Genomic DNA, 26,800 nt, shown 5'->3' with positions numbered 1-26,800 from the left:
ATTATGATTCAAAAAATATTCACATAGTAAATTTTGCTACAATCTAATTCTAGACCATAAACCCAATCTTAAACATATGTTTCTTAAAAAAGCTGTTTAAAATATTTTGCTCCTTGGGTTACCTAATCATTTTATATTCCAGCAATGTTTCACAGTCTAACAATATGTTGTTCTTCATCTGCTAGAGAAAGCCTGAAAAGAAATCAGATTTAGGAACTGTTTTCTAAGACAGTAAAGTAGTACTCATTTATCTTTACATATGAAATGCTGGACTATCTCATTAGACATCATATTAAGACCTTACCAACTCGTGTTCACTATGCACTCCTTCTGAATGCATGTAAAAGATAAAAATGAGAGAAAAGTGCAATCCTCCACTTTTAAATGCCTACATTGTCATCAACTACTGTAAACCAATTTTTAATTTTAGTCTACTCATTAAATACAACTAATTTAGAAGGCAGTCACTGAAACATAGCTCTTGTTCTCTTTTCCATAATGAAGTCATGACTTTAAACCGTAAGTGCAATATCCTTAGACACTGCTGCTTTATCAGAAATAAACTCTGAATGTATTACCAATTGTGAAAAAAGATCACAGCTTCTAATATTCAGTTCCAGTGTCATGGTTCCCAAATTGTAAAAGCTGTGAATGAGGCAACTATTCCAAGTTAGCTTCAGCCCTAATGAACACAAAACAGGTTTTTTTGCCAAGCAAAGGAGGCACACAAACAGGCACAACTTCAACCAGTCACAGCCAGCTTTACATACTGATGTTTGGATTAAAAGAGCAGAGCAACGAAGTTGGCTTCTGGAAGCATAAATCTGATTTTGGGTAATGTCCTTTCTCAGGTCCTCTTCTGTCTCCTTACCCGTTTGTCATACCCGGAAACATACACCCTATTCCTCCTTTAGTGAGGGGCCCTTTGGGGCGTTACTGCCATCCCTGGCTGGGGGTCACTTGGTCAGCAGTCAGCTAAGACCTCAGAGGGCAGAAGCCCAGCAGGTGGGAGCACCGTGCGTCCAGGGCCTGGGGACCGGCTGGAGGCTGGGTCTCTCCCTTGTCTCCAGTTCCCAGCAGCAGGTCCCTGTGGGCACAGGCTGACCGAAGAGGCGTAGCTCTTTCCCAGACCCAGCAACTAAAGGAGGCAAAAAAACCTCCATCTCCTGATTCGATTCTTAGTGCCATAAAAACAACTTCCAACGGCCCTTTGCATCACCCGCCAAGCCCTCCAGCCACCTTCGGGAGCGGGCAAATAGAATTTCTGAGGGGTCACATACTCTAAAACCACAGCGAAGAAAGGCTGTGTCTCTTTACAATTGCAGAAACAAGACTTAGCGGGGAAGGCTTGGCTTCGTGGCGGCGCCCCCCCATCCAGCATAAAACCCACGAGGGCGCGGCGTCCCGAGTGGTGGGTGGGCCGGTGGGTGCGGGACAGGAGGACGGGAGAGAAGCTAGGAGTCACGAAGCCTCCTCCGCTGGGATCGCCTCCTCTTTGAGTGGCCTCCACTCAGTCGTTCCGAATTAGTAAAACGAGGCTCAGGCCAAACAGCCACCCCCGCCCCGCCCGCCCGGGCTTCGGGAGGGAGCATGCCAGGAGAGCGGGGGCCGAGCGTCGGAGAGGGCCATTCGGCCAGAAGGGGGAAGCTGACAGCGTCTCCTCCAGGCTCCGTCGTGTGGGGAAAAGCCTAGATCGCAGGGGTCCCCACACGGCGCCCTTCCGCCGCTCTCCTCCTTCCTCAGGACCCGGGAGGTGTGGCGCCCTCCCCTTTCTCCCACCCCTCCGTGGCGGCACCCCTCCGTGGGACGCTTGGTTGGGTCCGGGGCGGGGCCGGCAGGCGCTCCACGTGCGGCCGCAAGCTAGGCTCTCGACTCCCGCGGCTCGGCGGCCACCCCCGCCACCTCGGGGCGGGCGTGTGGGCGGAGCCTCTGGGGGCGGGGCGGGAGGCGTGGGCGGGGGGCGGGGCGGACGCGGAGCGCTCGTCAAGCCGCCCGGGCAGAGGGGCTGAGAGGAGCCGGGCTGGCGCGGTGCGAGCAGGAAGGGACGGGGAGCTGACGAGAGTCCGACGCCTGGTGCTCCGGGCTTTCTGCGAGGTACGAGCGGGAACTCGGCCCCTGGGGGCCTCCCAGTCGGCCCCCTAGCCCGGCCTCCGCGCCCCTACTGCCCACTGTGCCCCCTGCCGGCCGGGCGGCGGCGGCGGCTGGACGGGACTTTGGGAGGGTTTCTGGGAGTCGAGAGCCCCAGCCAAACCAGCGTCCCCTTCTCTGCGTCTTTCTTCGCCTTCTTCTTGCTTCCTCGGCTCTGGGCGTCGGGCTGGAAGGTCGCCTCTCCGCCCGCAGAGCTCGCCCACACCGGGGCGGGAGGACAGGGCCCCGGGGCAGCCGAGCCTGGCAGCGGGGGAGGCGCGGAGCTCCGTGGCCGCCTGTGCGGCGAGGGCGGGAGGCCGACCGGGGCTGCGGGGCTGCGCCCCGGGCTCACGGTGCCGCGCTCGGCTCCCCGGTGGTCCCCGGCGCCCTGTTCTGGGGGCGCCTGTCGGTTGCGCCCCATCGGTCGCGCCTTTGACGGGGCGCCGGGGCCAGCCCCTGAGCCCTACATTCCTGGGTGCCGTGCCGCTTGTTGTGCGCGCGCCGGGGCCGGGCAGCCAGGCTGCGGGAAGGAACCCGAGCGCGGCGTCTGCCCCACGGTCCCTGAAGTGTCTGGTCCGGGAGCCGGAGATTGAGCTGGGGCTCGGCGGCGCCAGAAGGGGGCCTCGGTGGGATGCGAGTTGGGGGCGCGGCCTGCAGAATTTGGGTTCCTGGAGGTGCTTGCGGCGTGCAGGCCCGGCCCCGGGCAGAGGAGACCACCAGCCTGTCCTCGAGGAGGGCCAGGAACTGTCAGGTATGGACCGCTGGGGCCACCCGTGTGAGATCCACAGGGCTTCTAACAGCACCTCGAGTCCTGGGACAGCATAACCTAATGGGGAGGGCGTATTCTTTAAGGGCACGAATAAATGGAAAGCTGTCAAAACAAGCATATTTTAAAGTTGAAATGAAAGCTGGCAGATTTTCAGGCCGTGCAGTTGTGTAGTTAGTGTCCAAAGAAATATTAGCTCCTTTACACCCTTTTCGTTTTTATTTTTTGGCAAAATCTGTGTTGCCAGAATTTCCCTCAGGAGCTTTGCATTGCCCACAGCGGGGAAGGAAAACTTCAGCAAGCGTTCTCAGGTTGCTTTTGACTTTAAGTCTGTGCTCTCCAGCTTTTTTTGAGTGTGCAGAAAAAGTATCTGATTCTGTCCCTTTTTCTCTGAGATCCCACGATGTTTGTTTATTGGTTTTATTTAAATTTAGCTTTTGCACGAAATACTCTCCGTTGCCACAGGGTGTAGTTTAGGGATTAGAAAATACTGTTGGAGAAAGCTGCTAGTGGCTTCATTTTCCAAGAATGTAAGTCATTTCCTTTCTGTGATTTCAGGGAGTTGATATTTCACAGCATCAAAACTTTGTGGGGAAAATTTTCCGTAATACATCTGTCATTAAAAAGGCTTTTGACTTTTGGATTTTTTTCTTCTTAGAGCAGCGCATAAATTCAGGCTCAGCAATGTTAAGGGATAAGAAGGTTTTCAGAATCTACAGCGCTATGAGAGTATTGTAGAAAGTAATTGTAACAACCACCAAGACTTACAAACAGCCTGCTCCATAGAGAGTGGGGGAGGGGAGAAGACCAGAGGGGAGAGGCAGGAAAACAGATGCTTTTGCTGTTGTCCTTTGGAGTATAAAACTTGTAGCACTTAATAATTTTCCTTGGGTGTGGTTTTGCAAAATAAAAGTATGTTAAAAATGAAATTACTCCACAATATGAGACAGGTGACATTTAAATGCTCTTTCAGTATGTTTGTAAACATATTGGATTTATATTTCATATTAAAATGGACCTTTGGGATCATTAGATGAGAAGGGTCCCCCAGGGGATATCTACTATCAAGTAAGTTATCTGCAGGATATCTTCTCCAGAAAGCAGACTGACTGTAATATGAACTAATTTTCCCCCTTTTGAATTGCTTGTAAAAATGCCTGAGATCTGACACTGATGGACCACAGTAATCTGTAGTTCTTGCAGAACTCAAAACATCTTAAGGGAAAGGAAACCTTTCTCTGTTTCCACTCCCTCCTTTTTGGGGGGCAACCTGGGTAGGCTATCAGCTTCAAGTACATAATTTGAACTCGCTGATTTAAGATGCTCCTGGCTCTCCAGGAAAACAATAGGGGCTAGGATGAAGACGCTGCGTTTGAAAGCCAAGTGTCCATGTGCTAGGTAATCACTGCTGGCAACCAGTTCCATAAAAATTCCTTCAATTGGGCTAGCTGAATCCAGGGAAGTGCGGGTTGTAGAGCTTTTCTAGTTTCTGGACTTTGTTTCCACTTTTAACTACACTTATAAAGCCTTTGGCTTTGAGAACTTATGACATAATAGACTTGTGTAGCCTTATTGTAGCAGATGCTTGAAATGAAAGTTTCAAACAGAATTGTCTTTGAATTGTCAAGTTCAGAGTTTAGTGTAAATGAGTCCTGTCTCACAACCTTTTTGATAAAGGAATTCTTTGTAGTTTTCAACTTGGATGCTGCACATTTTTATTTCTGAGACTGAGGGTTTAAGAAAAAAATAAAACCTGCAAACAATTATTTTATTACATGAAAGCCAGTACCAAGAAAAGATTAATTCAGTCCAGATGTAAAAATGTATGTGAATTTTAGATTTGGATGATCTCAACAAGTTTTCCCTTTTGTTGGTGGAACTGCCTGGATCCCAGATGGCATTCACAAATTATCCCTTAGGTGGTTTTCTGAGTTCAGAACTAAATTTCGGGGGCCTTCTTTAAAGTCCTTTTAATATTATTTTAAGTGTTCTAAAGGATAGAAAGTTTTCTGTGTTTATGCAGAGATGGGTTTTTCCTAGTCCACGTTAATACAAACCTTATAAATACCCTGGTTTGGTAAATGAAGCCTGTGTGGGAAAGCCAGAAGTATTCAGTATTGTGTATTCTTATGGGCAAAGCACAGAATCTTTGGCTTTCATTTATGCAAATTCCGACGTTGTTTTAAAGAAAATAAAGAGTTTTGTGTGTTTGCAGTCTTCAGTAGAATCCTGTTGTAATACAGTTTCTGGTTTCCTATAAAGCAGTTGGTCCTTATATGATGACCCTCTACCCTGCTCCCTCACCAACCAGAAACAACAAATATAACCTATAAGAAAACTCCAGTAGTTTAAAAAAATCTGTACTTCCAGCACTAAAGTTATAGAGGGTGTGTGTTGCACACTTAAAATTATATACTTTTAAGAAGTCTTTGATTATATAATTACACATTTGGGAGTTTAATTACATTGTGATTGTGTATTAAACAATTGAGTGTAGGAGGGGGGAATAGAAAAGATAAAATGATGGAATTTTATGAGTGGTGAAATTTTAGTTAAAATGTATCTTTCCTAGGGGCACCTGGGTGACTCAGTCAGTTAAGCGTCTGCCTTTGACTCAGGTCATGATCTCAGGGTCCTGGGATGAACCCCATGTCCTCACGCTCCCTGCTTAGTGGGGAGTCAGCTTCTCTTTCTCCCTCTCCACCTCACCCCGCGCTTGCTATCTCTGTCTCTCTCAAATAGATACATAAAGTATTTTTTAAAAATGTATCTTTCCTAAACCCAAACAGTATTATTGGCCTCTATAGTTAAACTTGGACGTGGAGGGTAGTAGAGAGGGCTTTTTGAATTGCACATTATCCGGAGGAAGAGGCTTTGGGGGCCTATAAAAATAAGTAGAAACAAGTTAAAGGAATAATTTTAGAGGAAGGAGGAAGTAGAATACTGGGCATTGAGTTGCAAGGAAAATCTGAACTTAGGAGGCTGAATATTTAAAACAAGGCTGAAGTAGGGAAAACTTTCTATTCAAAAGTGAAAATTAAAAAGTAAGATCTTTTTCACTGAGAAAAAAAGGATTAGTATTAAGGTGCCCTACGCAATCTGTATACAACATGAAATAGTGCTGTTAAGTGATACTTATCTTGGAAAGCTTGCCTGCATTTGTGTTGAATTGCTGCTTTGGTGTTAATGTGCAGGGACTGGATGCTTACTATTTTGTTCCACCCCCCACCCCACACCACTTCTCATTTCAAAGACTGGGAACTTTTTTTGTCTAAACTCTAATGATTCTACGAATATTTAATTATTAACCCAAATATTTGTGAGAACTAGAGCCTGCCTGCCATGCTATGGGACCACAGGGGCTCTACAGTAGTAACGGCCATAGTTATCATAAAATTTTGAGTGAAAACAAGCCATCTGTGCTTCCAGATTATCTGATATGATTTGGTGGTATAATTACTTCTGATGCAAGTTTGCATAACATCACTTTTTATCTGTATCAAGTGGAGCAATCGTGTAGTATACCATATTGATCAAAAAGAGATTATAGAACACTGGGAAGGGGAAAGAAGTCACTGATCTGATAGGAAGAATTTTCTCAGGAGGAGAATAATGTAGTGCTGCACCAAATTCAGATGAACCAGCTATAGGCCCGAGGAGAAGGCAGTGTTGACTGGAGCTTCCCTGGAGCTGTCTGAGCAGCACATTTTCTTGAATGCCTTTCCCCACCTGTGTGACCTTACTTAGCAGAGTTTAACTTACACAGGAAGAAACTAAGAAGAGATTTGGGCATTATCCAGTTTATTTCATTAATGTGATAACTGGGATAATTCTGACAAAAAATGACTAGAATGTTCAGCATTCCTAATTGATTATCCAGGAATATTTTCAGAGGTTTTCTAATAACCCTGCCTTTATACATATTTATTATAGAACGCTGAGCAGTAACGTTTTAACAGGTATATGAACACAGAAAACGATTATTTTATACTAACTTAAAGCCACAGTTTCATATGAAGGAGGAAATCATTAAAAAATCAAACAAGTTCCAGATAAAGATTTTAGGAAAGTAATGAAAAGCTCTCACTGAGATTTTCAGGTAGTTCTTTGTGTGGTTTTACATTAAATGAGTAGTTATTTTTCTCCCCACAAGTAGCAGCACTTGTACTGTCCAGTTTCAGTAGATGGCTTTGGGGGGGGGGGTGTCCCTGTGGCTTTATTTCTTTGAACTCTTTATTGAATAATTAGATACAAACAGAAAAATGCACAGATCAGAAGTGTATACCATGAAGTGATCATATCCAGGCAGCGAGCATCCAAATCAAAAAAACAGATCTTTACCTTATCCCACCCCCAGAAGCCTCTCCTTACATTCGTAATCCCTGCCCCAGGGATAACCGCTGTTCTGATGTTCATTGCCATTGGTTAGTTTTAATCTGTTCTCAGACTGCATTTAAGTGCAATCAAATATGAGTTCTCTTTTCTGTCTTCCTCAGCTCAACATAGTGTCATGTCCAAATTGATGTAGGTAGTAGTGCTTTTTTTCTTTCATTTCTGTGGATGAATGTACCCAGTTTATTTATCCATTCTGTTTATGGACATTTGGTGAGTTTGGGGCTGATATGTAGTGTCCGACCTTTTGATGGCTCAAGAAAAGTTGAGCACTTTGGAGTTGAAAGGAGAGTATCGTTTTAAGATGAAAAGAGAAAAATACTTAAGAAATGTGAGAGAAAAAAAAATGCAACAAAAACATTGAAGTCTCAACTCAATCCACAGAATCTTAGTATTTCAGGGACACAGGAATATACCAGCTGGATACTGCCAGATTTTAACTGAGAATTGGGAAGAGGGAGGAGACCTTGGGTGGCAGCTAGCCTCACCATTTTTTAGAAGTGGAGGGACTGAGGTCCTGTGAGGTTGCGTGACTCAGAGCTTCACAGCGCACAACAGTGCCAAAAGTACAAGCTGCTTCTGACCTTCAGTCTAGTCTAGATTAGTGCCATCTGAGCACTAAAACCTAGCCCCCTACTCTGTAGCCCAAGCAGTGAGTCTGCTGGCCTAAGGATGGGCTGCCATTTTCTGATTGACACCAAGGTCTTCTGTGGCTCTGTTGAGATAGACTCAGACTTGCCCAGAGTAAACAAAGCAGTAGCTCAGGGAGGCAGAATTTTACCTCCTCAAGGCTCTTCTACCTCTGCTCCCATGCAAAGTCCCCTGGAACATCTCTTTCTCCCTTTCTTCCTTCTCCCTGTGTTCTAGGCCTTTCCAGTGAGGTGTTGGGTATTAAGTGCCAGGTAGGTGACATCTCAACGTCCCTCCTGATTCATTGTTTCATTAATCCATAAATGATCTAGGCTGGACCCCAATTTCAAAGGACTGCTTTCTAAATATATTCAGAATAGTTCATTCTTAAGAAGATATGTGAAAAATTCTTTTTTCTTTCTCTTTTTTTGTTTTGTTTTGTTTTTTGTTTGCCTCTTCCTGCCATTATGTCCCCACCTTTTACACACTTTTCTCCTCCCCTGGATACCCTTCCCCCTCTTTCAAGTTATCTTTTTGTAAACATCCCTGGAAACATCCTGTCTCTACCTACAACAACAGCGAAATTCAGATGCTGAAGTCTGTGGCTGTCTCCAGGAAGCATTTACTGTAAAACATAGGATTATGAGAAATCTAATAGATAAAACAAAGTGCTTATAAAGGGAAACAAAAGATATAGACATATCTTTCTTTTGTGTTTCCCTAAAGAGAAAAAGGGCATTTTTTGTGGTTTAAGAAAAGGCTCACAGTTTTGACATAGGCTCATTAGGAAGGTGAAAAACAGGTAAAATAACAGAAGTTTTACAAATGGGTAGTAAATATATTCTGCTCAAATGAGATACTGCTTAGAACAGCAAAAACTTAGCATGTGTAATCTTAGAGAATTAAAAAAAAAATGTGCTCACCATAGGGTCACAACTCTAACAAGTTGCTCGCTGAAATGACTGCAGAAAAGAGTAGTATGTTTCGGAGGTGACATGGAAGAGAAGCAGGAAAGTATAATGGTTAAGAACAAGGTCTTTGAAATCAGTCCTCTGGGGCCCAGATCCAGGCTCCACTTCTTCTAGTGTGTAACCTTGAGGGAGTTAATTAATTCTCTGAACCTCTTTTTCCTTATCTGTAAAATGAGGATAATGATAGTAACTACACCACAGTGTTGTTTTGATTATTAAATGAAATAGTACATATAAAGCAGTGGCATGGTCTGACACAGTATTGTCAAGTGATGTTAGGTCTCATTACTGAAGACAAAAAAATGATGTATAGGATTTTTAGTTTTCTTGGAAGTCCCCGAGCTTTTAATTTACAAGCAGCTCATGAGATTCTATTGTTTTGTTTTTGATGACATTCAGCAGGCCACAAAACCTAGTATTTCTTAGTTACAGATAGCGGGCATTCTATGTTGCTACACTAAGAGTAGATGCTGGCCTGTCCCATTGATCACTAATCGATTGATTTTTCCTAATTCTCTTCTAATTTCCAGTAGTCTCTCTCAGCTTCTGCTTGCTAGATAATTTTTTTCTTCCCAGATGCCAAAAAATAAATCTGCAGATTAAAAAATATTCTCTTTATGATAATTGAGGTTGTACAAAGTATTTTTAAACATAAAGAGTACTAAATGGCCCATGTCTTTTGCTCTTGTATCCTATAGATTTTACCTGCTTTTAAAAGAAAACCATGATTATTGCTATAAAGCAGTTGTTGTTTATTTCTCTCATCCCTACCCCCTCACCATTGGCACAGTTTATATCATGTGGGTCAGACCCCTTTATAATTTTCTCTCATGAGGTCCAAAGCTTACGATTTTAAACCAGTCATTCAACGGAAATTAATAGTCTGAAAGTTTCAAAAGGAGCGTTTAAGAAAAACAAACTTAAGCACATTAGAAAGACACGTTTACATCTAAACAGCATAATTATAAGACCAGTCAAAATAGGCACAGGCTCCTGCAGAATAATCATGCTGTATCATTCTACTGTGTTCATTAAAAGCAGGACCTACCCTGGATAACCCCATGCCCTGTTACATGTTGTGTAATATCATGAACTTAGTGAACATTTTTTAAAGAATGAAGTTTACTAAGTTCATCAAAAGATGGATTTTACATCTCTATGAAGTATCCAGGACAATGTTGAATACTTTGTGCAAGTCCTGCCAAAGTTCTTCTTATCTAGGTGGGGGAACAAAATACATGTGTGTGGAAAGGAATTAGATGTTTCCAGATAAATGTGAAACGGAGTCCTAGTTTTAGGGAGAAGAATCACTAATGGCCAAAGGTAGGCTGTCCCTTGCTTCCCTGGGGCTGCTGGATTTGTGTGGGGCCATGAGGTCAGGCTGGGATCTTTCTCTTCTTCAAGTACAAAGGAGCTTTTCTAGGAACAACAACAGACAATAAAAAGGTTAGAATCTAGTAAAAGACTCAAATATTAAAAGAAAACTATGAAATTGAAATTATTAAATGTTTATTTAACTTCATTCATTTAATATAATGTATGCCTGCTGTGTGCCAGGGACCGTTCTAGGTCCTAGAGATATGTCAGTGAACAAGACAAAGACAAAAGGCCTGCCTTCATGGAGCTTATATCCTTTTAGAAGACAAACAATAAACACAACAAAGCAAATTTTATAGTATTTTAGAAAGTACTAAGTGTGGTTGGAAAAAAGAGAAATAGAACAGGGTAAGGGACATTGATAGAGGAGGATACTGGGGCCTTTGGCAATTTGAAGTAGTATGGTCACAGTAGGACAACTTCGAAGGAGGAAGTTGGCCACACAGAGATACTTGGGGGAAAGAACATTCCATCAGAGATTAGCAAAGGCCTCAAGCAGAAGTGTGCTTGGTGTGTTTCAGGAACAGTGAGAAGGTCGCAGAGTTGTAGTAGATGAGGCCAAAGAGGTTTAGGTGGCATGTTCTGTAGGGCCTGCCTGGTGGACCATTTTAAGAACTTAGGTTTAAAAACCTCTGAGTGAAATGGGGAATCATTGGAGACCTTTGAGCAGAGGAGTAAAGGGATTTGATTTGCATTTTAATAGAATCGCTGGCTGCTATGTTGAGATAGAAAAATGGAGCAGGGTGGTCAAGTGCAGAAGCAGGGACACAAGGTAGTAGCTGTTGATTATAATCCAACTGAGAAATGTCAACAGCAGTGGAGGAGGTGCTGAGAAATGACCAGGATATATTTGGTAGATAAAACTGCTAAGATTTCCTGGCCAACTGTTAGAGGAGTATGAGCGAAATCCGAGTAAGGGCAACATCAAGGCTTTTTGCACAGTTATTGAGTTGCCATGAACCGAGATGGGGATCTGATAGAGGAGTTGGTTTGCAAAAGATAACTAGGAGCTGCTTTAAACATGTAATGTTTGACTTCCAAGCGGAGAAGTTGAGTAGGTTGTTGGATATCGGAATCTGGAGTTTAAGACATCCAGGCTGGAGATTCAAATCTGGAAGATGCCAGCAGAATTTGGATGAGATCCTTTAAGGAATGTTTGTAGACAGAGAAAGCAATCCATGGCCAAGCCTTGGGTCATACCAGTATTTACAGTTTGTTGAAGAAGAGAAGAAATCTCCTAAGAAATTATCTTACAACAAAGGAATTAGGCACATATTTCCAACATAGTGGACCTAAGTCTCTCCAATCCCTAAGTAAGTGTTATTATTAGAAGATATTGTTATTTCTGTTGACCCACAAGGTGGGAAGAATGAACTGTGAGTTGTTTTTCTGTGATGAGGCACTTGGGCTGAACCTGAGGTGTTTCAACCTGTAGAGACTGAGTTGGTGAGAAGGAACCAGTAAAGGAGACTGAGAAAGAACAGCCAGAATGATAGGAGGGAAATTGGAAGAACGTCCTTGAAGTCAAGTAAAGAAAGTGTCTGAGGAAAGAGAGAGTGACTCAGTAGTGTCATAGGTTGAGAGGTGTGTGAGGTCAAGTAGGATGAGGACTGAGTTGCTCATTGGATTTAGCAAGGAAAGTCATTGGTGACCTTGACAAGAGCTGTGTTGGTGGAGGGATGGGGACAAAACCTGATTGGAGTGGGCTCAAGGAATAAAAAGCTTTTGAAAGAATTCTTATTTTCAATTCAGTTTCTTATAAATATCCAATATTGAATGTGACTACTCTTTAATATGTCCGATAGACTGTGGGGTGGGACTTCAGAATACTGGAGGCCATGAGGGTCTTCAACAGGCTCTGAAAGGGACGTGGGAAGCCTTTGAGCTTCCTTCGAGTTATTATTGGTGAAGCTCCTAGTGTTTAGATTGTAGTCAGGTTCTTTAGAAATAGAAAGACAGGTCTAATGCAGTTTCTTTATTCTAAATTGCATCGCTTTGGTAAGAACTATACCCTGGAAGCACTGTCACTTTGTGTTGAGACTTTGTTTTGTTCTGTTTCTAGTAAAGATGTGTTCTTTACTTCAACCAGTTGATCCTTTCTATGAAAAGGGTACAACAGAGCCCCAGGGAGACCTGTGCTTTGAGTTGGCTTCTTTTTCAGCAATGGTGATAGGTTTCAGCTGACCAGCCACACATCCTAGTGCCCCACAGACCTGGAAGCCTTCATTCATGGAATGGATGGCTCAGGTTAGGGGTTCCCAAGAGCCAGAACAAATTAAGTAATAGAAACATTGCTTGTTTAATATTTTTTAATACCTTGCTGATATCTTCCATTGTGAATATTATTTCAAAGCATGCGATTATGCAATTTTCATAGTTCTGTATTGTATGTCATAATTATGCACCAAGAATTTTCTCTTCTGGGAATTACCTTTCAATTATAATGCTAACTTTCTGTAATACTATCATCAAAATGAATCAACAAGTCTCTGATACTAATTATCTTTTCTTTCCCTAAGCTTATTAAAATGTTAACACATAGGCCTTTAATGCTTAAATATTGGTTTTGGGTAGTTAAAAGCTTACAGTGAGTGGTAGAATTAAAACTTTGTTACACATGTGTTTGAGTGTTGTTTGGTAATAAAAGAAAAGTATAGTAATAGTCTTTAGAAAGTTGCTAATTATGGGAAAATGCTGGAAAGAACAAGGGCTTTTCTTTTGCAGTGGATTATGGCACATGTTTTTTGAGAAGTGGAGCTCCAGGGGCTATGTGTGTGTTTCCAGTGGGTTGTGGCATACACATAATGTCAGCATTCTCTTAGGTACTGCTCTGTCAACACTGCTTTATTAGTATCATTTTGAATGTTTTTTCAGCTGAAACTTATAAGTCACTCCACAGTTAGTTAAATGAGTGTAATTGGCTTGTAATAGAGAAATTCTGACACAAGGCCAATGTGAAATAATTTGGCAGCCCTAGGTGTTTTACATGGTAAATACTGGAATGTGCAGAGGTATAAAACTAAGCAAATTTTGAAATAAATGCTAAGTCTCTTAAGTCAGTGACTACAGATCTCTTAAGCACGGAATTCAACATGCCAACCCAGAGCTGCAATCCTGTGGCCCACCGGGAAGACTGGCTGCAGGCATGTTTTGGTTTCTTTCTTTTTTTTTTTTTTTTAAGATTTTATTTATTTATTCGACAGAGATAGAGACAGCCAGCGAGAGAGGGAACACAAGCAGGGGGAGTGGGAGAGGAAGAAGCAGGCTCATAGCGGAGGAGCCTGATGTGGGGCTCGATCCCAGAACGCCGGGATCACTCCCTGAGCCGAAGGCAGACGCTTAACCGCTGTGCCACCCAGGCACCCCTTGTTTTGGTTTCTAACATAGTATTAAAACATTTATTTGCCGACATTTAAAAGGTGAAAATTTTTAATTTAAAAAAAAATTGAGGGGCGCCTGGGTGGCACAGCGGTTAAGCGTCTGCCTTCGGCTCAGGGTGTGGTCCTGGCGTTCTGGGATCGAGCCCCACATCAGGCTCCTCCGCTATGAGCCTGCTTCTTTCTCTCCCACTCCCCCTGCTTGTGTTCCCTCTCTCCCTGGCTGTCTCTATCTCTGTCGAATAAATAAATAAAATCTTTAAAAAAAATTGAATTCTGCACCTTCTTTTGCAAAACTGGAAGGCATGGCAATGATTTTTTGGGAGGGACATAATAGCTTCCCCTTTCAAATGGGGTTTGTACTCTCCAGTCCACCATAGTCCTCAGAGGAGATCCTCTTGCCCCCAACACTGAGGCCAAGTGGCTATTGGCATTTTCATCCTGCAGGCTTCCCTCCTTCCTTGCCTGCCCCTGTAGGCACATGAATTTACCATCCTTGCATAGTAGTTACTTGAATTATTTTCCAGTGTCATCTCACAGGTCCTTAAGTCTAACCAAATTGTTCTCCTCATTGTCCCCCATTGTCTCCATTATCAGACTAATACTTAGTTTGGGTCCTCCTTGCTCTTCTACTTCTGACCGGAGCTGCATAACGTCTGTATCACTTCATTAGAACTTAGTACATCCTACTTTATGTAGTCCTCTTTTTATATATATTTTCTAGCTCCCCAGCTGTAAGTTTCTTGAGGGCAACAACCATATCTTATAATTTACTAGTGCCTAGCAAAATTATTTTAGCTTTGCTAGATTAATTATTGTTTAAATTTATCTCCCAGTGGATGGTAATATATGATTATAATTATGCTTTAGAAGAATTAGAAAATACCGGAGCGCCTGGGTAGCGCAGTCATTAAGCGTCTGCCTTCGGCTCAGGGCGTGATCCTGGCGTTGTGGGATCGAGTCCCACATGGGGCTCCTCGGCTGGGAGCCTGCTTCTTCCTCTCCCTCTCCCCTGCTGTGTTTCCTCTCTCGCTGGCTGTCTCTCTGTCACATAAATAAATAAAAGCTTTAAAAAAAAAGAAGAAGAATTAGAAAGTACCAAAAACTGATATAAAATATATTTCTTCAGATAGGGCTTTCTTAATTTATTATATCCATTTCTTTGTAGCAGGATTTATATAATTTGAGTATTAATTCCCTAAAGACCTCATTTATTTATTGCCAGTTCTGATTCTGTTATGTAGATGGATGAAGTTTCCAAATAAATGGATCATTATTATATACCATTTTATTATTTTAGATATGCTTCCTTCTAAGGCTAATACTCTTTTACATGTCTTATTTTTTCATTCTTTTGGCAACTAGTATATACCCTATGCAAAAGGCCTTGGCAGTAGTGAGAGTTCAACAGGCATTATGGTACATGCTCTCCTGAAGCTTTAACCTGTTGGCTGGAAAGGCAGGTATTAATAACAGTATATGATTGTTCAATTTTGATAAGTATTACCAAGAAGTAAGAGGCGTTCTGACACCTTAGAGGACGCTGCTCAGAGGGTGGGGCTTTAATGGGGAAGTATAACACAACTGAATTCTAAACTCCCTGACTTTCCCATAATTCCATAACAGTTTGTAAAATATTTTGAAGGTAAAAATTTAACCTTAGAAACAAATAAATTAAGAGGTAGTTTCTGTACAAAATAAGAGTTAAAAAAAAAAACTTTTCTAAAACGTTTTCCATTGGCTACAGTCATTGCATTAATGATAAAAAATGAATTATAACTTTATAGTTTATTTTGTTTGGTACCTGAGTTAGAACTTGATTTAAATAAGTAAATGAAAGACAAAAGGGAAATTGGGCTAGAAATTTCAGATATAGCTAACTTGGAAACCAACTTTAATTTTGTGAAACCGTAATTATTTTAAAGATGTTTGAAGTAAGGACTTTTCTTATGGCTTCCAAAAATAGGATATAAAAAATAAACTGATTTTTTCCCCTCAAGTGGGTAGTACCTTTATTTTCTATTTCTAAGCCCGTGACTGAAAAATATTAATGTTTATCGGTCTGATCTTGGAGTGATGTAAAATGGTGTTATGAAAAACCTCAGCAGTAAAGTTAGTGGCATATGTGAGCCAAAAAATAGAGTGGAATTTTGTGTGGTGCATATATTTTATCACAGCAATCAGAAATGCTTTAGGCATTTTTTTCCAAAGAAAATAGAATTCTATACTTAACTAAACCCATCTAAATATAGTGATAAAGTTAATTTTTTGCATAGTTTAGTGTCACACTGAAACAAAGGTCAGCTGCGGTGGTGCCATTTCTGAAATTTCCGTAGAGAAACTCATGTTACTGGTAATTATAGAAGGAGATTCAGAAAATTAACATATTTAAGGCAATTTTAGTTCAAATACACCCAGGATTTTCAAATGTGGGCTTAGGGAAATTTAAGGAAATCAGATCAGGGAATAGTTTTTAAGAAATGTCAAATGTCATGTAGAATTTAAAATAAATTCCAGATAAATCTTTTTAACCCCAAATATGCATTAATAGAGCCCACATTAATTTTAAGTTATAAAGAGGATGTTTAACCGATTATTTGTAATTTATTAAATTATTTGCTTTAACTGGTGCCTACAGAAATACAAAGAGACATTTTCATAAATTTTAGTTGTAGAGTAAAAACTAGCAGGGAAAGCTAATGGAAGTTATCTAACTTATAAAGTTTTCTTTAATGATTGGTTGGCTTGTGTATACTTGTTTTCAGGAAATTTGTAAGCAGCATATCATAGATACAGGATCTAAGTTAATGCATTTTAATGTATAAACTATTTTCAGTTGAGAAGACTGAAATAAGTACTCAATTGCCAAGGGGATGGGAAAGGCTATGAAATGTTTGGGGGCTTGGTAGGTTGGTTAGGGGTCAGTTGAATTCCATTTTCTAGTGCTTGTTGTAGTGGTGACTCGTGTTTGTGTATCTTTTTCTTGCATGACATTATTGTCTGTGCTGTGGACGTTAGTCATGTCTTCCCAGGTAGGCAGTAAGGTGTTTTGAGGACACATAAGATGCTATATTTCTACTCTCTTGAATTCTTCCATGGCTCCTAGAAAACAGTGGGCTCTTGATGTAAGCCCAACAATATTATAGCTTTATTTTTTCCGATCTGTATAATGTGAGAGAACTGTCATCTAGATTTAAACCTTCATAAGTCAGGGAAGCAAGCATTTGACCCATTAAAAAAAGGTAACAGAATTGTGTTTATGCGTATCTCCCAAGCCTGACATGTGAATGATACGTTATGTATAAATTGTACGATAGTGATATGTATTCAAATTTCATGTTGGCTTTGGAAATACACATTTTGTTGCTTAAATATTCAAAAGGTTATGAAAAATACAAATTTTGTTCCATAAATAAAATAAATAAAATAAAAAAAGACTAAGTAAAATTTGGGTTTTAAAAATTAGCAATAGACTTCAATAATAGAAATTATCTCTGATTTCTCAACACAGGAAGACAAGGTCTCTTTTGAAATACCTTAGTTTGGCGTTTCTTCCCAGCCTGCATCAGAACAGGTTTCTCGTTTCCTCATGCCATGAGTTTTCTGGCAGTGACAGTACAGTATGCACAGCGTTCCTCTGCTTTCCTGGGGCTGACCGAGACATAAGCTTAATCCATTGGAAACGCCCATTTATCCATTCCTGCAGTTTCTTTGTGGTTTGACAAGTGGTGTTGTCCACTCTTGTTATGGTGATCAAGTGTTCCATGAGGGGGTAGTCAAAATGACATGGGCTTCTGACCATTTGAGTTGCTGTGCTTGGCCCCTTGACCTAGAAGTGAGACCGTAATGGAAGTTGTTTTGTAAATATCTTTATGAATTTGAACCTTCCCCAGGCAGGAGCAGTTGACCCAAACACAAACTAAAAACTGTGTTTATGAAAATCCATTTTATGTATTTCCAAGTCTGACATATGATTAAAATATAACTTTTATAACAGTAGTAAGTAGTTAGATTTAATGTAGCATTAAAAAATATAAATTTTGTTTCAGTTTTCAAAAACTGTAAAGATTGAATTTTAAAGATTACCAATAGAATGTAGCCATACAATAGAACATTTTCCTCAAAGAAACAAATCAAGATGTCATTGATTTGCTTCCTATGATAATTTTTAAAAATAATATCTATATCTATCTATCTATATATATATTAATGTTTGGTTATGGGAATAATTATTAATTGTAAAAATAATTCCAAATGGTTTTCTTTCAGTTCTCTGAGATGCCAAAATGTAAAATAAAATAATAGGTCTTCAGAATGGTATATGCATCTTAATTAATGAGGTTTTTTTACCTAAATGCAGATAGAAATGTGGCCATATAGCACGATGAAGAATTCTATCATTAGAATTTGGTATTATAATAGATCACTGTTCAGAAGTTGAATCATATCTGATATTTGAGAGAGGTCACAGATATTAAAGTATTGTTAGATAATGGAAGATACTACTAAGATAGTGTATTTGCAAGTACTTTGTAAACGTGATATCCTGTATAGACACACCTCAGGGTCTTATATAGTTACCTGGATGGTCATGTGCTACTGATAGGTGTGGACAGGAAAAAGAAGAGTGTAGAAATGGCTGCAGTGTTTATCCTGGGCTGTAGGTCATGAGAGGGAGACTATGACACTCTAAAATGAAGCACAGATGTTGTGTGTGTGCATGGATACCCTCGTAGGTCAAGGATGCAGAGTATTCAACAGAGTAAGAACCATGATTCATATATATTACCTCTTTCTTAAAAATTGAAGGTGAGCAGGGCACCTGGGTGGCTCAGTTGTTAAGCGTCTGCCTTCGGCTCAGGGCGTGATCCCAGGGTCCTGGGATCCTGGGATCGAGCCCCACGTCGGGTTCCCTGCTCAGTGGGAAGCCTGCTTCTCCCTCTCCCACTCCCCCTGCTTGTGTTCCCTCTCTCGCTGTGTCTCTGTCAAATAAATAAAATCTTAAAAAAAAAAAAAAAATTGAAGGCGAGCATGTATTTTCTTCAACTAGATATTCTGGCATCATAGTAATTATAAATATCTATATGACATTTTATAGTTTTAAAAGGAATTTTTACTTTGGTTACCTTATTTGATCTTCAGAGTGGTAGTCCCTCTATTTTATAGATGAGAAGGTTAAATAATTTGTATGACTTGGCGACTTTACCTGATACAATTTGTGGCAAAACCAGAACATGGTACTCTTCTTCTAACTCTGCAGCCTTTGCTTTTTTCCCTGCTACTGGTCACAGTCATCCTGTTGATAAAACGTTTCTAGAGTATTTGCAAAATAGGATGTGACATTTTCTTTTTTTTTTTTTAGTACCTTTTTAAGTCAGTTTTAGTTTCTGCCAGATACTAAATCAACTCGTGTTCCTTAATTATCTTACATTGATTTTGCCATAGAGAATTTTTGGGTCTGAACAGGATAGGGTAGTCTTTTCAAATGTACTGTACTTCCTGTCATAATGCATTTAATGTGGCACAAAATTCCTGATCATTTTATTTTATTAGAAGACAGATATACATAAAATTTCACACTATTAATCTTTGTTCAGAGCAGTTGTTACCTTACAAAAAAATCTCTAGTAATTTGTAGGATTGGTTATTAAAGGAAAATTAAAATAAAGATGTTTCGAAATGATTGCACATTGTACATTTGAAGGTGAAACACTAAGTACATTTGATTGATTTCTCTTCAGAACATGGTAATCTTTAAGTGCTAATGTTTTATGGAAACATACCACAGGCCTTTCTGTAGGAAGTTTTACTTACATGTGAACTTTGCAGATGAACCCAAATTTAGCATGAGAACATCTGCAATTCTTTCATTCAGCTATCAGTTATATGCCAAGCATTTTGTTGGAAATTCAGTGATGAGCAAGGCATGGACCTATCCTCTAGAAGTTGGAGCCTGGATGATGAGGGGAGACAGACAAACCAGTGAACACTTACACCATGTGATAAATGAAATGCTACCTGTTTAAAACTCAGCTGTGCAATTTTTGTTTAACAAGACATTTTCTTTTACCTCTCCAGAATTTTTACTAAGTGATACCATTGGTATACATAAAAGACCATCCTTTGTTTTTACTTAGTAAAACATCTAAAATTATAGTCCTTTTCCAAATCACCATGAATCCGAAATTTTAATTTTTAAGGTCTGGTTTAAACTTTCTGAAGCCATGGGGTTTAGCCAGTCTCTAATATTGTATTTATACTCTGTGTCATGCAGCAAAGGTTTGAGGTAACGTGCTATTACTTAACACATACGGCACTTTAATGAACATTGGATTCATTAAATTTTTTAAAGTCAGCTTTTTTATAGTATAAATTACATACAATAAAAATAAAGTTCATACATTTTAGGTAGATAATTTGATGACTTTTGAGATATGTACATGATCATGTAACCAGTGTCACAATCAAGATATAGAACATTTTTGTCATGCCAAAAAGTTTTCTACAACCCTTTTTAAAGTTGGTCCTCTTCTCTTCCACCACTTCCTCCTTTTCCTCCTTTCTCCCTTACCCCCATTACCCACAACAACTGCTGATTTTTAGTTTTGCCTTTTATAGAATTTCATGTAAATTGAATCATCTGACTTGTAGTTTTTTGTGCCTTGCTTTTGTATCTGACTTCTTTCACTTAGCATAATAATGCTTTTTGGATTCATGCATTTTGCTGTGTATGTCGATAGTTCTTTTTATTATTGGATAGTATTCAGTTATCACAATTTGTTTATTCATTCACCTGTTATTAATGGATATTTGGGTTGTTTCCAGTTTAGAATGGAACTTTATTATGATGAAGTTACAATGAACATTCATGTATAATTTTTTTTAATTGGAGACACACAAATCAATGCATTTATATTTTTAAAATTTTTATTTAAGCGTAGTGAACATACAGTATTATATTAATTTCTGGTATACAGTATAATGATAAAACAATTCTATCCATTTTTCAGTGCTCATCACAGTAAGTGTACTCTTAATCCCCTTTATATATTTCCCCATCCTCCACCCACCTCCCCTCTGGCAACCACCACTTTGTTCTCTGTATTTATTTTTTATTTATTTATTTTTTAAGATTTTATTTATTTATTTGACAGAGAGAGACAGTGAGAGAGGGAACACAAACAAGGGGAGTGTGAGAGGGAGAAGCAGGCTTCCCGCCGAGCAGGGAGCCCAATGTGGGGCTCGATCCCAGGACCCTGGGATCATGACCTGAGCCAAAGTCAGATGGTAACGGCTGAGCCACCCAGGCACCCCTGTTCTCTGTATTTAAAAGTCTGGTTTTTGTTTCTCTCCTTTGTTTTGTTTCTTAAATTCCATATGAGTGAAATTCCTTTTGAGTGAAATCATACAGTATTTGTCTTCCTCAGTCTGACTTATTTCATTTAGCATTATAACCTCTAGGTCCATCCATATTTTTACAGATGGCAAGATTTCATTCTTTCTTTATGGCTGAGTAATACTCCATCATGCATATATAACACACCTTCCTCAGTAATCGATGGACTTGGGTTGCTTCCATATCTTGGCTATTGTAAATAATGCTACAACAAACATAGGGGTGCATATATCTTTTTGAATTGGTGTTTTTGTTTTCTTTGGGTAAATACCCAGTAGTGGAATTACTGGTTTATATGTTAATTCTATTTTTAATTTTTTGAGGAAGCTCCGTTCTGTTTTCCACAGTGGCTGTACCAGCTTGTATTCCAACCAACAGTGTACAAGGGTTCCTTTTTCTCTATGCCCTTACCAACACTTATTTCTTGTCTTTTGAGTCTAAACATTCTGACTGGTGTAAGGTGATATCTGATTGTGGTTTTGATGTGCATTCCCCTGATGATGAGTGATGTTGAGCATCCTTTCATGTGTCTGTTGGTCATGTGTATGTCTTTTTTGGAGAAATGTCTATTCATGTCTTCTGCCCATTCTTGATTGGATTATTTGGATTTTTGGTGTTGAGTTGTATGAGTTCTTTATATATTTCAGGTAGAAATCCTCGGATATATCATTTGCAGATATCTTCTCTCATTCATTAGGTTGCCCTTTTGTTTTGTTGACAGTTTCCTCCTCTGTGCAAAAGCTTTTGATATGGTGTAGTCCCGATAGTTTAATTTTGCTTTTGTTTTTCTTGCCTTAGTAGACATATCTAGAAAAATGTTGCTAAAAATTACCTCCTGTTTTTTCTTTCAGGAGTTTTATGGTTTCAGGCTTCACATTTAGGTCCTTAATCCTGTTGTATATAGTGTAAAAAAGTGGCCCAGTTTCATCCTCTTGCATGTAACTGTCTAGTTTTCCCAACACTGTTTATTGAAGAGACTGTCTTTTTCCCACTGTATATTCTTGCCTCCTTTGTCATAGATTAGTAGACCATATGAACATGTGTTTATTTCTGGACTCTATTCTGTTCTATTGATCTGTGTATCTGTTTTTGTTCTGGTACCATCCTATTTTGATTACTACAGCTTTGTAGTGTATCTTGAAATCTGGGATTGTGATGCCTTTGGCTTTGTTCTTTTTTAAGATTGCTTGGCTATTTGGAGCCTTTTGTGATTCCATTTAGTATTATTCTAGTTCTATGAAAAATGTTATTGGTATTTTGATAAGGATTGCAAGTATAAGTCTTCAGGGGATGTATCTTTTCATTTATCTTGGGCAGATACCTAAGAATGAGATATCTGAGTTCTATGACGAATGAATGTGAGACCTTATAAGAAGCTGTCAGTTGTTTTCCAAAGTAGTTACATCATTTAACATTCTCACCAGCAGTGTCTGAGAGTCTCATTGTTCCAAATTCTCACCAAGGCTTGGTATTGTCAGTCTTTTCAATTTTAAACATTCTAGGGGTATGCATTATGGTATATCACTATAGTTTTTAATTGTGTTTTCCTAATGACTGATAATGTTGAGCACCTTTTCAAATGCTTACTTGCCATTTGTATATCTTTTTCAGTGAAGTGACTGTTTAATTTTTTTGGCCATATTTTTAACTGAGTTGTCTTCTGTTAGAACTATTTGTGTATTCTGGATTTAAGTGTTTAATTAGATAAATATTTTTAAAATATTTTTTTTCAGTCTGGGGATTGCATTGCCATTTTTAAAGTGACTTTCAAAGAGCAGAATTTCTAATTGTAAAGAAGTCCAGTTTATCCTTTAAAAAAAATATTTCATCATCAGGATCTCTTAGATGTTTTCTGTAAGTTTTACAGTTTTAGCTTTTATATTTGATTCTGTAATTCATTTCAAGTTAATCTTTGTATTTGGGTTGAGGTCAGTTATTTTCTGTATGAATATCTAATTGTTCCAGCACTATTTGTTAAAAAAGTTTATTCCCTCACCAAAGTACCTTAGCACCTTTATCAAAAATCAAATGACGTTTTAGGATGCCTCTATTTCTGGACTTTCTATTCCATTAACCAGTATCTCTTTAGGCCAATATTTTACTGCTTTGATTAATGCATGTATTCTTTATACTAAGTCTGAAATCAGATAGTAAGCCTTCCAACTTTGAATATGAGTGGTAAGAGCAGATATACTTGCTTTGTTCCCATCTTAGAAGAAAGCCATTCAGTCTTTCACCATTAAGTGTAATATTAGCTGTAGATTTTTCATAAACTGTCATCACTTCTACTCTTAGAGCAAGTAATTTCCAAATTCTAGACAGATTAATGCAATTGGAAGATGTTTTTGAAAGACTCGTTAGAGGAAATTTCTGAACTTGTCTCTTCATTATCAAGAACTGTATTGAAGGTTACCAGTAGGTAACTTACAACTTTCCAAACCTTATCTGAAAAAGAATTTTCATCCAGCTTTCTCTGGAGAGCCCATGATTAGTACCAACACCATGTTTTCTTAATTCAGTTTTCCAAATGTGAAGGTCATGAAAGAAAATAGGCACTCCTCTCTTAATGAGTACATTTTGAACATTTGAATAGTTTTGCCCCTGGAGATGATAAGATTCCAAGACATTTGTTGGCATCATATAACATTTTCTTAGATATGATTAAGGGAATATGATGACAGTGATGCTCCATTGGTATTGGACAGTGGTCCTGCCTTGAGGAATGGCTGACCGTGGAATAGGCTGCTCATCTGTTTTTTTCAGGATCAAAGTCTATGGTTCAGCCTCAGGACTTGTTGCCTTTCCAGGGTGATTAGAGCCGTATAAAAAAAGCAGTGCTAAACAGAGATAGGCTGGTTTCTGTTTTTTCTTTGTTTGATTGGTTTGTTTTAAGTTCAAGGTTGAGTTATGGTTCCATTTTTCATAGAGGATTAACCCTGTCATTGTAGGGTAAAGTGTAATTCTGATTTCCTTCCTCCACACCCTTTAAAAACCAGACTTTTAAGGCTCCCTCAAATTATTAGAGGATGATTACTATAAGGAGGAATGTTGTCTTTTGGCAGTGTGCCGGAGGGATGCACATCACAGAGCCAGAAAATAGTGAACAAGTAGGTCAAATGGAGACAACTTGACTGGGCTATTCAGTGACACGCTGTTAGACCGTGTAGACTTTACACACCCAGGAGCCCAGAGGTTCACTGATAAATGGCTTTTCCTTCTACTCTCTTTGGAATATACAGGTAATAGCTGAGGTGGCTTTGGTTTTTTTTATCTTATTTCAAAACCCTGGTTGAGAAGAGTTCTAAAAACGAGGCCTGTGAGTTGGCATGTGGGAAATAGAATATTACTATATAGGTAAATACTACTTGAAAATAAGATTTCGCACTTGATGGAACTGGCAAATTTATGGTAGTTATCTTCTAAAAGTAAGCTAAGGGTACTTAATGCTGGTTGACGGGTAGAGGAGAGCCAGCTTCTCAGTGATGATTACCTTGGGGAAAACCTAAGGGATGCAGCCTCGGCTCCCCAAGATGTTCCCCACAGCAGCCATAATAATAGTCGTGGGTTTGTGTTTCTCCAGAATAACAGAATCACCTCAATCTTCTTAGAGTAGATTGGCTAATGGTTGGCCGATACTCCCGGGGAATGGGGTATCCATAAATAACAGGGAAGCCCTATATAAAATAAACATTTGTGTTTTCTTAAGTAAGAACTTTGAAAAAGCCAGAGTTTCAGGCTTTTTTTTTTTTTAATGATTAAAATAATCATTGTTTTCTTTGAGTTTTGAAATTGGTATTTTCAGATGTCTTTATAAGTTTATGTGATAACTTTGTCTCTAACTTACGTATTCACAGACAAACCCCCAAAGGGGTGTTAAATAAGAACTTTTGTGGCAATATAAAGCCTTGTTAGAATGTCCAGAGAAATCTTTTACTTTGAAGTCTATAGATGGTGATTTTGATCTTCTTTTACTGTAAAGAGTACCTGGACCTGTGAGTTTTACTTCACACCATTCCGCACATTTGGCACATGTGTGCATGTGGGAGGGTGTGGAGGAAATGCTGCAAATGCTACTCTTTCGGGTGTGTCTGGTTAACAAAATAATTGCAGCCCATAATTTATGTGTGTAAGCGTAAAATATGGATTCCTAGCATCTCAGACTCTTTTTCTGGCTTCATGAAACTTTTGCATATAATTCTACAACTTTATTAGCATTTCAGTACTTTTCCTTTAGTAAATCATTTTAGCATGTTTCTTAACTTTATATAAAAACAAACTTTTTGAAGAGACTAGATTAAATTAAATTGTTCCTTACTCATGGGTGCTTTTGAACAGAATTTAGAGAAGAAAAATCCCGAAAAGAAAAGCTTAATGGGTGCCCAAGACTGACGGGTGTCATCTTGGCAGATCAGTGTCTCATAGCGTCAGTTTCATTACCGATGAAATTAAGAGGTTGGAGTAGATCATCTGTGAATCTGATATGGTGGTGAAGTTTTCATTTGGTTGTTATTTTATTGCATTATTTTTTCCATTTAGTAGTAGATAGAATCCCAGAAATTAATACATACACATACTACCAAATTGTAAATAATCCTGTAAGAATTAATTAACAACACCAGAATATCTAAGGCTTTCCCCCATTTCTGGGCCATGGAAACAATTGTGTAGTAAGCACAATGATATTTTACAAGGATTATTTTAGTTTGCTGTAGTTTAAGTCTTTGTATATGATCCTCAGTGGATTTATTTTATGTTGAAAGTAACAGGCTATTATAACAGGATTGCATACTTGTCCTACCTGTGTGTCTTTCTCAAGTTTACTCACCAATATGTAGTTATTCACAGCATTTTCAACAACACCTTGATAAATTTTATTTTTTTAATTATGAAGTAGACAGAAAAGTGTTTAGAATGTCTATGTACGTTTTAAACAAAAATAGTAATCAACATCGTTGTATCCACTACCAGGCATAAGAAAAATAATATTTCTCTAGCTCCTTTGTAGCTCCCACCACTTTCTGAAGACATCCCCTATTCCCAGACTACCCAATCCAGCACCATTTTGAGGTTAATCATTACATTGCCTTTCTTCATAGTCTTGCCAATATATATTATGTCTCAATGAATTATTGGTTAGTCACCTGTTTTTGAACTTTGTATTTATAGAAAGGAATTGTATATATTCTTCTATAAGTTTTTTCACTGAACATTGTCTGAGATTCATAGTTGTTATCGTATGGCTGTGGTTCATTAACGTTCACTGAATTGTTTCAACATACCATATTTTACTTCTTCTACGATCAGTGGACTTTGCCTTTCCAGTTTGTACATTTATTTTGGTGTTGTTAAGAACCATTTAATAATATGGAAAATCCTTCTGCAATGTTAAAATAAAGTTAGCAACTTCCCAAATGCTTAATTCAGTCTTCCTTAAAGGCATTATACTGTCTTTGGAAAAAAATATTCAGGGGAAAAATAAGTAAAGTCAATGTTAAGATTCCTGTGTAATATAAGAATTTCTATATTGCTACCAGATAATGAGAATTATTAGCAAAATCGTATCTAGAAAGCTGCAGTTCCAGGGTCAGAGGGAATTGTGTGCAAGTCCCATGAATGAAGGAATCAAAGATTTCATTGTGGAAATTAGAAGCAGATGCTTCTAAGCTGGAGGATTTTCCCTGAGAACAGCACTTTTTGTTGGCGATGTCATGCTAGAAATTCATCTTGGTTGAAAGGAATTTCTGTGCCTGGTTGCTAAACCTGA

The 26,800-nt window shown here is 39.2% G+C and overlaps 1 protein-coding gene across 5 annotated transcripts in view; it reads left to right on the top strand.

The window, feature by feature from the left end:
• Positions 1-1,979: 1,979 nt before the first annotated feature.
• Positions 1,980-26,800, top strand: part of FRMD6 (FERM domain containing 6) — a 78,356-nt gene continuing 53,535 nt past the window's right edge. For 2 of the 5 annotated variants that reach the window (XM_045810384.2, XM_045810381.2), the window contains exon 1: positions 1,980-2,094. The gene's annotated coding sequence lies outside the window, so the exon portion shown is untranslated. The other 3 variants (XM_087855974.1, XM_045810382.2, XM_045810383.2) reach the window with 2 other exon arrangements.

Source organism: Ursus americanus, chromosome 26 (assembly GCF_024610735.1).
Source record: "Ursus americanus isolate L20-20 chromosome 26, mUrsAme1.1.p, whole genome shotgun sequence".
Taxonomy (NCBI): Eukaryota; Metazoa; Chordata; class Mammalia; order Carnivora; family Ursidae; genus Ursus; species Ursus americanus.
Note: the sequence above shows the minus strand (reverse complement) of the source record. Positions and strands in the feature narration are given on the sequence as shown.